Source organism: Gallus gallus, chromosome 2 (assembly GCF_016699485.2).
Source record: "Gallus gallus isolate bGalGal1 chromosome 2, bGalGal1.mat.broiler.GRCg7b, whole genome shotgun sequence".
In the NCBI taxonomy this organism is placed as follows: Eukaryota; Metazoa; Chordata; class Aves; order Galliformes; family Phasianidae; genus Gallus; species Gallus gallus.
The window spans coordinates 84,334,894-84,349,674 of record NC_052533.1 but is presented as its reverse complement, the minus strand read 5'-3'; the positions used below and the strand labels follow the sequence as shown (position 1 = coordinate 84,349,674).

Genomic DNA, 14,781 nt, shown 5'->3' with positions numbered 1-14,781 from the left:
AGGGATCGGAGTTACTCGGTGCTTTGGTAATGCTAAATGCTGCTGCCCCAAACAGTCCTTTCGGTAGAAAGGTGTGTGGTGGAGGTGTTAAAGTTGTATGCTGTTGCGTAGAAAAGTTATTGGTAAGAAGTGACTCCGTAGTAGGTGCACTTACGCTGCCTTGGGGTAGAGGTGCACTTTCACTTTAAAAATACATATATATCTGAAACCAGTCTGTAGGGGGAAACACATTGCCCTTACTGCCTGGATGGCTCCGGACCGAAGGGAAAGCCTTGCCAAAGGAAACATGGGGGGGGGGGAAAAGGTCTGCCTGATCACCTGTATGGAAGGGCTCACCGATGAAGTACAAATAATGAATTTTCTGATCTTGGTGTGCTATTGCACTGTCTTGTGGCACAAGTACCTTGGTGTACAGGTGACAGGTCTGATAGTGACAAGGCTTTGGTGTTACTGGTGCATGACAATATGGATATCAGCCAGCAGTGTGCCCTCGCAGCCCTGATAACAAACTGCATCCTGGGAAGCGTGGCCAGCAGGGAGAGGGAGGTGATCCTGCCATCTGCTCTGTGCTGGTGAGGCGTCACCTGGAGTACTGCATCCAGGTGCGGAGTCCTCTGTACAGGAGAGATGTGGACCTGTTGGAGTGCATCCGGAGGAGAGCTACAGAAATGATCCAAGGGATGGAATACCTCTCCTACAAGAACAGGCTGAGAGGGCTGGGGCTGTTCAGCTTGGAGAAGAGAAGGCTCTAGGGAGACCTGAGAGTGACCTTTCAGTGTCTAAAGGGGGGCTATAAGAAGGAAGGGGACGGACTCTTTAGCACGGTCTGTTATGATAGGACAAGGGGCAATGGCTTAAAACTAAAAGAGGGGAGATTTAGGTTGGACGTGAGAAAGAAGATTTTTACTATCAGGGTAGTGAGGCACTGAAGCATTGCCTGGAGAGGTGGTGGATGCACCATCCCTGGAGACACTTAAGGTCAGGCAGGATGGGGCTCTGAGCACCCTGATCTGCTGTGGGTGTCCCTGTTCATTGCAGTGGAGTTGCACTAGATGGCCTTTATGGTCCCTTCCAACTCAAATGATTCTATGACTCATCTTTGTTTTATAGTTCAGAAGAAAAATGTGATATTCCAAATATTTCAAGGCACACTGAACAAAACAGATCATCAGAACTACTTGTTTCTTCAAATGAGGTGAATTTTCTATCATAAAGCACTTTAGTAATCGCTGGCGATGGTTTCCTGGAAAACCTCTCAGCACTTGTCATCTCTCTCAGAGATATACAAAGCACTTATTTGGTGCCTATTGCCACTTTTTTCACACATCTGAAGACTGGGGTTCGTGGTTTCAGAACAGAACTTTTGGGTACTATCACAATGACATGTCGTACTTCACAAGAATTACTGTCTGCACTCAGCCTCCTGAATACTTCTGGTGCAAATTAAGACAGTCATATGACTGCAATTAAGCAAACGCTGTAATGTAGTGGCATATCCAGGAAGCTACATAACTGCTTCTTAAATTATCATTCTGTTTTCTTGGTTCTTAAGTTATCAGTGTGTTGATAATGATGCTGAGTGCAGAAAATGATAACGGAAAAGCTGGTATGGTGGCGGTGACATCTCCTTCTTGCCTGTGCTCATAGGTTGTCACGTGGTAAATGTTGCTCTTATCTCTTGCAATGGTCTGAAGTTGCACCTAAATTTTGAAGATCTCGGGTGGTTTTTCTTATTAATCAATATTGTAGTAGAGGCAGTTGTCTGTACGTTTGTAAGCTGTGACCTACTTTCTGTATTGATGAGTAGATAGCTGTTCACCGGTGCTACACGAGTAACCTTACACTGGAAGTGTTGCATGCAGAAACCACCAATGCTAAATTCTGCGGGGTGGACTGAATGCAGATACAGTACACAGCTGTTCTGTGTGTACTCAAATGCTGGCACCCACTTATGGGACTATTTACTCATTACAAATTGAGCAGTTAAAAGGAAACAGAGCTTTAGTGGGTCAGAAGGATTGTTGTTACCAAACTTATTATTTGGAGCGTCCATTCTAAGTTTTATGGGAACCTTGTGGCATGTTTTCCTGTACGAAAGAATTTCATACATTTTACAGCCATACAGGTGACAACTGAGAACAGTCAGAAGGAACAGTGCGTGGTCATAGAATCGTAGAACATCCTGAGTTGGAAAGGAACCGTAAGGATCATTGGGTCCAACTCCTGGCTCTGCACAGGACCGCCCCAGATCAGACCATATAACATCTACTGACCAATTTGCACTGAAGTGGAAAAGCAAGAGAATGGTGTTTTTCAGTTATTTGCATGGAATTACAGCCTGGAGTCTACCAAGCAGCCTAGCCCAGGCTGTGTGGAAGTATTAGCGTCAGCCAGAAACATTGCCTGCAGTTCTGTTTTGGAGTTGGATGCTTTTCATTAGCTGCGGTGTTTCTTGTTATCAAAGCCCAGAAAAGCCAAAGGTGTGTACAGTCTTACCTCATGACAAGTGTGAATTAATGAGAGGTGGGTTAATGTTTTCTGTTGGGGTGTTTGCTGAGGGGAAGGAGCAGGCACGGAGGCATAGGAGTGGAGTAACAGATGTGTTGCAAGTTCCATCCTGACTACTCTTGAGATAATTTAATCTTTCCATACTCTAAGATACCATTGGCTTCATATCAGCATGTACTGAACATTACAGGGAGTTCTAATTTCTATTATTAGCATTGTAATATTAAGCTTCATTGTGTGTCCTGTATGGGGCTTTGTATTCCATTTGTTTCTTCCTTTCATATCCTTGCACATTGAATACTTCTTGAAATAATAGGAAATCTGATAGTATATGAAAAATTCTCCTATGGCTTGCTTTATGAGGCTTTTTCGTCTTAATTTTGTTTTCTTCCTGTAGGCAAATTACATAAAAACCTTGAAGAATCTTTTCCAAAGGGAAAATACAGATGTTTCTTCACAGAACTCAGTGGCTTGAGCTGTGCTATGCTCAAGTCTGGTCAGGCATATCTGCTAATTTTTGTTGTAGATTTCTGAGTATTGTGAATGAGTAATGGAAACAAGATTCCCATCTGCTGATCCAAGATGACAGAAGAGAAAGTTCCAAACCTTAGGAGCACTGGTGAGGCCACAGCTGGAGTGCTGTATCCAGTTTTGGGGCCCACAGTGGAAGAAATATGTGGATGCACTGGGGAGGGTTGAATATAAGGTCACCAAGATGGTGAAGGGGCTGGAACATCCCTCCTATGGGAGAGCTGGGACTTAGCCTAGAATAGAGGAGGCTCAAAGGGAACCTCATCAGCGTCTGTAAGTACTAGAAGAAAGGATGTAATGAAAAGAATTTGGCTCCATTTTCAGTGTTCAGTGCCAAGACAAGAGGCAGTGGGTGCAAAGTGGAATGTAGAAGGTTCCTTCTGAACACCAGGCAACACTTCTGAGCTGTGTAGGTGATGAGGCACTGGTGCAGGCTGCCCAGAGGTTGTGGGGTCTCCTTCTTGGAAATGTTCAGAAGCTGCCTGGGTGCAGGCCTGGGCACCCTGCTCTGGGTGTTCCTACTGGAGTACAGATGGATCCAGAGGGCCATGCCAGCCTCAGCCATGCTGCGAGTCTCTGATGCAGTAAGCATTCAGTGCGCTGCTCTACTTCTCTTCATCTTGTGAGTCTCACTTGACTTGGCTTAGATGTTTAAGAAGCCTAAGCAAAATCTGTGTTCTGGGCATACACTAATACAAATTCTCAATAAGGCGTGGGCGGTATTTTTAAAACTTTCAAGAAAAGAAGTTGGGAGAGATGGAGATATGTATCTGTATATTCACCATGCTGATAATTCCTCAGGCTTTGGCTAAGGCATGGCCTGTGTCTGCAGTTCTAGGACATTCTCTTCTCACGTGGTGTTGCTATCTCTTCATGCTTCATGTCTGGTAACAAGGCTCCTTTTACAAGATCGTATTAGATAAGAGTCTTCTCACCATTGGTTTAAATGAAGAGCATAGAACTGAATGAGGAGTGTGATGGACCTCTGCAGACTATACATTGCTCAATCTCAAGCCAGACTATTACCCTAATTTCCTCTGAAATGAAGCTGACTAGGATTGGACTAATCTGATGATTTCTGTGACCGGGTTTCCCTTGTAGAAGTTCTCAAAATCTCTTCTCGGTAGGAAGATTAAAGAAATTTAGACAGGTAATGGAGTTTTGCAGACAAAATAGAAGTCATAGGAAACAGCAAAGCTCATACATGGCCCAGGTATTCATTAGTCTCCCATGTTGACTATAGCTGTTATTACCAAGAAGGTTGTGGATGCCCCATCCCTGGAGGCATTCAAGGCCAGGCTGGATGTGGCTCTGGGCAGCCTGGTCTAGTGGTTGGTGACCCTGCACATAGCAGGGGGGTTGAAACTAGATGATCATTGTGGTCCTTTTCAACCCAGGCCATTCTATGACTTCTGTGACATTTCCCTCTCTTGACAAGTTTAGGTTTCATACAAGCACTTACAGCAACATACAGTAGAGAGAGAAAAAGGGTATCCCAGACTGTGAAGTATGGCTAAAAGACAAGCTGAGGAAATTATTTTAGAACCTGGAATTTAGAGGTACTCTTCAAGCTAAAAGGGTATAATCAGTGTTTTAGCAGAAGGAATTCAGGGCTTCTTGAAAGGTGCTGCTTTGCCAAAAGAGAAACTGGTACCATTCCTTACATCACAGAGCAGAAATACAGCGAAGTAGTATGTTGTATGCCTGCTTACATCAATTAATTAAACGTGTTTTGGGAGATGATGTAGTTACCATTGTCACAGTCATTTGCTTTTTATCATTTTTATCAACAGCCAGCTTTTGTTTTCCTAACTTAACTTGGTGAGCCATGGGTTATAAGGCTGGTTAGACAATCAGTCTTAATCAATGCTATGTAGCATTTAGGTAGTAATTTAACAGTTATAAGGATGTTGTTAGTTCATACTTGTGCACATGTTATCAAAGTAGGCAGTAAAGTTGTACAAGAGCTTTGAGGGATTTTTCCTCATTCACAGTGAAAACAAAGTCAGTGTACTATGATTTCTGCAAGGCAAAAGCAATTAGAAGTACAAAAAGTGGTTCTATCTCTCCTTTGCTCTTTTGTTTTAATGCAATACAAAGCTAATCATTTACTCTTCCTCTGAGCTCGCGAGAACTTTCAAAGAAGATAAAATGCTTTATTTCTGAATTGAGGTAAGCTCTGATGTTTCATTATTATTTTTGATTTTCTGAAGGAGAAGTGGTAAAACTGGTGTAAATCATAAAATGCTTCAACTTTTGTTGTTGGAAAATGCAGTTCCAATTTGCTTGGTGCAGCTTTAAGTTGACTGGTTCTGATGGATGCCAGTAGTATTACCCAGGGCTGGATACCTCCACAGTATTTAACATATCAAGGAGATCATGCCACGTGCACCAAGTAAAGCTATATGGATTTGTATATGTATATATACACGTGTGTGTATATAAATATGTGTGTGTGTGTATATCAAAAAGCTTATTTTCAAGTATCAGTATTTGTTATGTGCACCACCAACCAGGACTGAATAAGACTTTTGTAAAATAGCTGTGGAAAAGAGGCAGTTATGAGAAACTAAAATCAATGCTGAAGTATTTCAGTAATAAGTGAAATGATGTTCTGGGTGCACTTTAAAGTATTAAAGCGATTCTGATTTGACATCTCGTTCTCTGATTTCCTGCTGCCCTCTCCTTCCACTCCCAGACAAATTGTGGGCTGCTGTGTGTGGAGTTATGGAAAGCAAGCAGCTCGTAACACCCAGCTGTGATGAGTAACCAGGGCTGTTTTCCCACCAAGTTATGTGAGACAGTTACACTCTGTGGAGTGACGCATTTTATGAATCAAAGTTGGGAGTGTGAGCTGTGAGTTGTATCCGCGTGGGTTTTTGTTCTGTACCACTTGCGTTGTTTTGCCTGCAGTTGTGAATATGGATCCCGTTGTTCAATATTGGGCATCTCCCAGCACTTAGCCTTGATTCTGCAGAGACCTGATCTCTGGGGTTTGATTTATTTATTTTTTTCTTCTAAGCGTAGTATTTTTATCCCAAGTGTTGAGTAAACGTGTGATCAGCTTTTATTTCAGCATCTGTGTTAGTAAGAAACGTTTTCCCAAGTTGTTTTATTTTATATCTTTGCATATAGTAGGTGGAAGTTCTTGAACCGTGAAGGTGCAAGTAGAGCCACCGCTTTTGGTTGTAGGCAAGCTGGGATGTGTACCTGAAGTTAAGCACTCAACAGGGATCTTTTGGTTGCTGTGGTTGCATCAGTGCTGTAGTGGTTTGCCTGGAAGAGAATGTTTTCCCCGATGTGTTGCTAATGTTCTGGATAGCACACTCGGAATCTCCAGTCTGCAGATTAAGCGGGCTGTACTTTGGTCAAGCTGAAGATCAGCTAGCACGTACTAAAGTACAGCTTGCCTTATTGCCGTGTTATTATTTCAGAATGTGTTAGTCCACGTTTGCTTTAGAAAAGAAAGGCATCTTTGCAGCAACCTCATGAGCACAAGCCATCTTGACTGGCTTTTGTGTCCCTGTGTGTAGAGTGGGACAGTTTCTAGTTTCCACACATACTCCTTGCAAGGATTGCAGCAAAGCTTTATTAAAGCACCTCTGTTAAAAATTTTTGACTCAAGTTTTGGTCTGGAGCGTGGGTTAACTCAGTAGGGTATTGTTCAAACATCTGTTGTCTCTGGTTTCATGTTTGTGGGTCTAGAGCTTCGGTGGATGTTGTTAATTATCAGAAGATGCTTAGACTTCAACGAGATTGAGTTCTTAAATTCAGATAGTTTGCTCTTTCACCTGGGTTTCTTTAGACTACTGTTTGCTTAAGATTTTAAGATCTCCACCCTTGTTTATTCACAACTCAGTTTCAAATCCGAATTCTCTTAAGTCTTTCATTGATGCAACCATTAGAACCATACTCCTGCAAATTTGGAGGATGCATTAAGCTCAGCTGGCGTTTCAGTCAGTCTGTTTTGCACAGTGACCCCTTTAACTGTGGATTTCTCAGATGCCTCAGAAAAGTGTCACAAACTCTGCTTGGTGGAAACCTACTGATGAACTCCAGATTAAGTCGAGTATAAGCCGCTCTCAGAATAGCCTTGTATGTTGTTCAGGATGTATTTGAAAAGACATCATGTCTACGTGGAGTACTTTTATAGATTGATTCCAGTTTATTAAGGAACAGAAACTTTTCTTCCCTGCAGAATATTTCTGTAAGTACAGTGTTTTGCATGACATCTTAAAAAAAAAAATTGCTAAGAGTTCACTGATATGTGAGTTTCATTATCTAGCTAGAAATGTAACCTGTCACTTTTTCTACAGTAGTATAACACCACAGCTTAGGCTGGTCATGGAGGTAGGCACATTGTTCTTAACCCTAGATAGAACTCAAGTATTGGATGTGTGTAGTCGGTTTCTATTTCTACATCTGTATGAGTGATAATACTTACTACAGTCTTTAATTATGGGAGCAGCTGTATGGTGGAGGAGAAAATCCAGAAATGAGATTAGAAGTATCATCGAGGAGTTCTAGATCTGTAGGTGCCAACTAAGTGTGATCCTGTACTTCATGCATGTTAAATTAACAGAACCTCTTAATAGGACTGTACACAACGGTGCTTTTTAAATCTGTAGCCGTGGTGGAGTGTGGTGGGTTTTTTGTGGGTTTTTTTTTTTTAAAACAAACTTTAGCAACTGATTCTTCTTGCATTTAGATTTGTTTGTCTTTGGCAACACAGTCAGTTGTTCTTTGAAGCAGTTGCCAGAAAATTTCATAAGCTGAGGGAGAGTCTGTGGGACTGTGCCAGTCAGGGTGCACTACTGGTGTGGCAAGAGACCAAAAATCCACGACAGATTTCAGAACTTGGCAGTGATAGTTTCACAGCTGTTTTAATCACAGCTTTCTGTTCATCACGTTCAGTGGATTTTAAGTTTAGTCTCCAACTTTGTTTGTGTGTTTGCTGTTCATTTTCAAAATGCCCATGTGGGGGGAAAAAAAATCTATCTGAAGGAAGCTAGTGGTGGTTTGACACTTGAAACTGATAGGGCTCTGGGACTGTATGGAACAAGGTTGTTATTGTTTTTCGTAAGTAGAAAGTAATATAGTATTTAATAATGGAAAAGTTTGTGTATTCTTCTATCTCATTTTTTTTTTTCTTCCTTGACAGATATCTTTCCTAATTTTCAGGTAAATATTTACATTTTTCATTCTGCCCTGCTATTTGGTATCTTGGAATAAAGACACGCCTAGCTGGCAAAGCACATGACTGTGCTGCTACTGCGCAGTAGAGAAGCACCAGGCCAGCTACCTGCATGCTACCTTCAGCTAGTGCCCTGTATCTGCCAGCTAGCATCTCCCTGGGATGAAGAAGGACTATCATAACGTCAGGTGGTGGCTGAATGCATAGGGATGCAGCATCATGTTTCTTTAAGATGTGAAGCAAACACCTATCTCCTTATGTATTGGCAACAGGCTATTTCTGTTGTCAGTATGTGCTTTTGTTGAACAATACGAAACAATCACTCCCCAGCTATTTACAAATATGCTTTTCCATTCTGCATAGGAACTTTGCAGCGAACTATCTGTGAACTGAGTGTAAGGCTAGCTGCATGTTGTGAAATTATGCTTTTCATACAACCATCGCGTGTTGTATGAAACATACAATACTTACAATTCCTTTTGTCCCCCAGTTTCCTTAGGGATTTAATTCTTTATCAGTATGTTACATAATGTGAAAGTGAACATCCATACATCATTTCTAACTCTCTAGGATTGGAGACTTGTTTTTCTTTTCTAGCCAAGTGTCAGACTGAGTGTTCTAAGAAGTTTGTGTGTCTTTCTAAGGATTTTGGTTCTGTTACTTGAGTGCAATGAGTGTAGAGCAAAAGTGCAGGAAGCACTGTTGCAATTTCCCATGTTGTCCTGACCGCTAAAACAAATTTCTGCTTCTTTCATTGGGATGATTTGAATTTTTTTTATTATTATTTTATTAATTTTAAAATTATTGCATATTGATATGATGTAAGGACTACACTTTGAGAAAGTTAAGTAATTTCTTCTTATCAGTATGAACTGAATACATTTACGAAGTTGTTTACCAATTTCCCAGGTTTTAAACTTTGTTTATTAGTGTACATCTGGTTTTACAGTAAAGGTGTCAATGGTTGCCTGTTTAGAAATCAAGTGTGGTTTGATACACTTGACTTTAGAGCAAGCTGCTATTTTGTAGTAATCAAATAGCGTGATTCAGTAGAATATGAAGGTAGGTATATTCAGAATAGAACTGGTAATGAAGGCAATTTGTACCTAGAATGAGTTGCTGCTAATTACGTAGAATTCCTGATTCTGAATTCATTCCTGATTCTGATACAAATATATCTTAAGAAAATCTTGCTGGAGCACAACATTTGAGCAGTTGAATGACCTTTCCATATAAGAAAAGCTCTCTTAATGTGTTATTTCTCTTAGATGATGAATGAGTAATCTGACTCCTTCTTAAAAGAAGTTCTGATGGATAAAATCCATCAACGTCTATTTAGATTAGTTAATGAACTGAGGGCTTAGCACATAGGGCTTTAGAGTGTAATAAAGCCCAGTGTAAGGTTAGCTGTATCGTCAGGCATTTTGAAGAACAAGAGATTTTGTTACTGCTATCAGTTACAACTCTGTTACTTGTTAACTAGTGTGTGTTTAGGTGTTTGACATATTTAGAGTCCAGTTCTATTCTAGGGTCAATCTATCTGTGTGTGTGGTTGTTGGTTGTTCTTTTTTTTTTCGTAATTACCCAGGAAATAAATCTTGCCCAGTATACGAAGACATATTTAAGATTTATCTTTTGGGTGTCTGAAGAAATCAGCCAAAGACAAATATAAGCTGTGTTACGCTGGTATGAAAAAGAGAAGTTGGCATGTTTCTTGGAGGCTGCCAAGTGCAACAACTGATTTATGGAAGGCAAAAGTACTTTTTTTGTCCCCTGTCTTTACCTGTGACTTCAAGCATTTGTAAACAGAAAACACTGATTTGAATGCCAAACCCAGTTTCATCCCCTTTCTCAACGTAGGTAAAATTACTTCTAAGCTCAAGTGAACATGCTTATCCTAAAGATTTTCTGTACACAAGCAGATTGTTGGCCAAACATTACAGGAGCCCTGAAGAATGTGTTTCCATGTCACCTCTGTTGACTTGGCTGTCACAGTCCTAGATCAGACATAGAGCTGCTGATGTTCATCAGCTGTGTAGAGGTCTTACTGGGTTATATATGGCTCATGTCGTTCAGGGAAGTGCGTTAGCTTCTGGCGGCAAGGAGAGAAACAATCTTCACAGCACTTTGCTGTACATTCTAAGGCAAGGTTGAAGTCCTCTCTTAGGAAATAAAAAAGCTGGTTTTACTGCATTGCTCAAATAGTAGCTTCAAGGGGACCGGCAAACATGCCTCTCACCATTAAGTGAGGTCAGCCGGTGTGACGGGCCCAGCTTCACTGGTCTCTTCCCTTTCATTCTTTGAAGGTCTCTTTGGACAATGGATATCCAGTGAGTGTGCAATGTGAAAGCTTCAGTTTCTTTGGTACTTTCATTTTTATTTTTATTTTTTCCATGTGCTGTTTGGTGATCCCAAACAATCATTGGATCAAATGAACATTCAAGTCCTGGGTCTGTTTTGCTGTCTGGAAGATGTACTAGTGGTTCATCCATACTCTGTTAATCACTGGGTCTGCTGGTTATTAAGCTATGAGCTATCAAAGGACTGGTGTACAGAAGATGCTGTCTGGTTAGCGCTTGCCCTAGGGGAAGGCCTGAAATGTGGGATTCAGCAGATTCATACTTTGTTGTGCCCACTGGGTGATGAGAGAGCAGGTTCTTGAATTGGGTTCTAAGTCTACCTCTTTTGTGTCCCCTCTGTATCCTCTAACTGAAAGCTGAGCAAGAAAAGAGAGAGGCCTGGCAGTACTGAATCATACATGGAACTTGAAGGCTTGGTGGGGAGGGAGACCAGAAGAAAGGAAGAGCTCTCATTTGGAGACACTGTAGCCTAGGATTGTAAAATAGAGACTTGCAGGCAAACTAGAGTTTTTTGTTGTACTGCACACAGATCAACGTTTCCATTGTGGTCCCCACCATTTTCAGATACAATTCTGTTCAGAAACTTACCACTTTTGTTCTGTTGTGTTGTGTTAGCACTGTTAGTGAGGATGGGTTGCTGTTCTCTTTCAAGGTGGTATTTTTTGGTTTTGCTTCTAGAAGGGAAAACCCTCTTAGTTCTGTCCCTGCTGTTAGAAGCTAAAAACATGTCTTATTCGTTATAGCATCTGTAGTATAGTGTTTAAATGTTCTGTTAACTTCTGGACATTTGCTTAACATACGTATGAAATAGGACATTTTTAAGATGCATGTCTGTCACGAAGTGATGGGATACCAGTGAAGTATAAATGATGCAACTGATGATTAAATATGACAGAGTCATTGACTGCAGCATTTGGACTGTTACGTGGTGTGCTGTCTGACACTGGTGAGGAGTTGTGCTTTTAGCTGCAGGGAAGTCATGTGCCTCATCTGTTCTGGAGTTGAGCACTGCACAAAGTGAAGCAAGCCCAGTCCCTGGAAGTGGTGAGAGTGGTATGCAAGTGATCAGGGACATCCCAAGCACACCTGTGTGCCTCAGCAGTTTGGGATACAGTGCCAGAGGCAGCCACCAAAGGGGTCACTAATATTTTGCAAGTTATTCAGTAATGGCTTAAAAAAATTGAGTAGTTACATATGTTGTCAGTAGTAATTAATTGAAATAAGTATTCTGCAGGCATTAGCTCCTAATACCTATCTGTGCCTGCTGCACTGCTGATGTTAAGACATGTTAGTTGTCCAGTTTGGGATAGTTCTCACAGTACAGAGTTTTCACAGTCCTCACTTAGCCTATGTTATCCAGTAATATGATACACCAGCTGTAGTGTGCTGAAATTTGAGGGAGGAACTTTTACTGTACTAAACAACTTGTTTACTGCTCCTGGTACTTGGAGCTTTTTTTTTTTTTTAATTAGATGCCTGAATAGAAGAAAAATAATTTGCCTTGACCTAGTAAACCTTGGAATAGATTGCTGAGAGAAGTGATGGAGCCTTGCTTGTTGCAGAAATATTCAAGATTTAACTTGATGAGACCTTGGAAGACCTAATTTTAAAACCTTGCTTTTAAGAACAATTGGATCTGATGATCTCTGGAGATCCCTTCCAAATGAGACTTTTCTGTGATTCTGTAATGTAGGTCATGTATAACCATGTTTTTTATAAAACACTGGTGGTAGATGAACACCGAAAATGGCATCGATCATATTAAAATAATACCTTTTTTTCCTGCTGAAAAGAAATGTGGGAAATAAATACACCAGTACCAAACTTTACCACTACTCAGTGATACTTCTAAGGCTGATAACATTATTTCTCTAATATAGAAATATATTTATATATATCAATATATTACAATACTGAGACAAAGACTGGTACCTGGTTATTTTTAATTGTGAGAGCAGAATCTGAAACGAAGGGAGAGCTCTCAAGCTGAGAATAATCCTGAAAGGATTTTGGTTGGTAAAGTAGTATTTAAAAATGCTTTGTTAAATATAATCGGAAACCATTTGGCTAGTAGCACCAAAGCCTTTCTATTTTCCTTTGTTATCAGTTACATGGCAATGGCAGATGCTTGAATGAGGAGGATTTTATGGTGGAGTGTGTGTGTATGTATATGTATCTATCTATATGTATTTGTCGCAGAACAAATTGAGTATGTTAAGACAAACTTATGAATGGTAGTGAGATATATACATATTTCTAAGACACTTTGACCATTTCATGTTATATTTCATGTTTGTTTTTTCAGCTTAGTGTTTTCAAAATGCCAAGCGTTCATGGTTTGCCTTCCTGGGGCAAGTCTTTTTGGTTTTGCCCCAGCACTCGCTTGGAGAAATCATTCAACATTCAAAGTACACTTTTGTTCTTCCTTGTAGCAGTACTCTGGCTAGGCTTTCAAGTTCGCTGAAGTAATTTTGCTCACAAAATAGCTCGGGAAATACTCCTAAGATTTGTGTCAGCACAGGGATGTCTTTGTGAATAAGAAATGAAACGTGTACAGTATGCAAGAAAACCTGAAAATTTAGACCTGACTGTAAGAATGGAACTTTGGTCTCTTTTACTGGAGAAAAGTCCTGTAGGCAGCCTCATGGTAGAATAAATATTCAGTAATTGTCACTTATGGCATGTGAAATTAAACGTAGGGATTGCTTTGCTTGGTTATGATTTGGGTTGAACTTTTATAGCAACTTTTGGCAGGTCGTTTCAAATGCTCAACTTTGCAGCCATATTGCATGAATATGGATATTCCTTTTATGCCTCCTTTATAATAACTCCTTCTTAACTGCTTTTGCTTTTGGGCTCTTCTTTTTTTTTTTTTTCTTTTTCTTTTGAGGAAAAACCATGGCTGTTGTTCCAGCTTGCAAAAGAACATTTCAGGAGGGAAGAAACGGTTACAAGTTTAGCATTCCTCTGAAGTAGAAGCCTTTTTTTTCCCCCCCTTCTGTATTGTTCCTGTTGGTTTTTTTTTCTTGTTTCAGATCTTTTTTTTTTCTCTTCTGCATCTGGATCAGCCATACCTTTTTCTTCTTCCTGGCACCTACCCACTTTAGGACCTGTTATTTCATTTGGGAGTGAGGTGTTTTCATTGTGTTCATGAGAAGAGAAGCTTGTGTAGATATTTCCTACTCTTTCCTGACTTGTTAGCACAATAACAGCCATCGCAGACTGCCTTCAAGCAGATAGCACTGCTTCAGTGCAGTGGCGTGCTGTCACCTTTCTGTATCAACAGCTGGATTTATAATTAACTACTGCTTGCACAACTGCAAATAGAATAATTTAGCTGACAACTTCCTGGGATGAGGAAGAAAGGAAGGAAAGATCCTCAAAGAAGCTAACCCTCAAATAAAGAAGTTGCCTGTTTGAAATGCCTGCTCTTGCCAATTAGTCTATTTCTTCTAGGCAGGGAATGCACAGGATTCGCTTCAGGCTTCTTGTCAGCAATAAGAAAGCAAACTTCCTGAAGCAGCACACATCTCAGTGTTCAGCAGCCATGGGGCAGGGAGAGGCACTGCTGCTTTCTGAGACATGTGCAGAAGAGCAGGCCAGAGTCCAGAGCTTAGGAGGTGACTCACTTATGCATTCAGTTCTGAAGCTGATTTCTGGGCTAGCGGGCAGCACAAGGAAGTTGATGGTGTTGGAAGCAAAGGGTGCTTTCAGATGTTTGCATTGCCAGAAAGTTATCAGAGGAAAGTGACCAGCTGGGAGTGACCTTTTTCAGAACTTCACAATGAGTGTTTTGCCAAGAATAACAGACAGTTCCTTTGTTTTCATTTCTTTTATTGCACCCTCAGGTGAGGTCTCAGCAGGCGGTAATATAACAATTAATTTTTATCTATTTTTTTTTCCTGTAATTTCCTTAAGTGTGACTTTGTCTTAATCCAAAAGATACCAAACTTATTTGGTTGTAAATGTTCTTGATCCTTTCTTCATGGCATTTGTTACAAGGCTGTGTTGTAATACTGAATTCCTTGGACTTCGTAACAGTGGAGCTGAAGAGGGATCTGGATTAAACTTAATGGCTTCTGGCTGGCCTCATTAGTCTACCTCATAAAGGTGCTACAGCCTTACTGGGACTCCAGCTGTTTCGAAATCCTGACCTTATCCTTCCAACCATTTTAGTATAACTATAAA

At 40.7% G+C, this 14,781-nt stretch overlaps 1 protein-coding gene across 7 annotated transcripts in view; it reads left to right on the top strand.

Moving 5' to 3' along the window:
• The window catches only part of PTPN3 (protein tyrosine phosphatase, non-receptor type 3), a 159,257-nt gene that overhangs the window by 38,541 nt on the left and 105,935 nt on the right, over nucleotides 1–14,781 (top strand). The gene's annotated exons all lie outside the window — the stretch shown is intronic.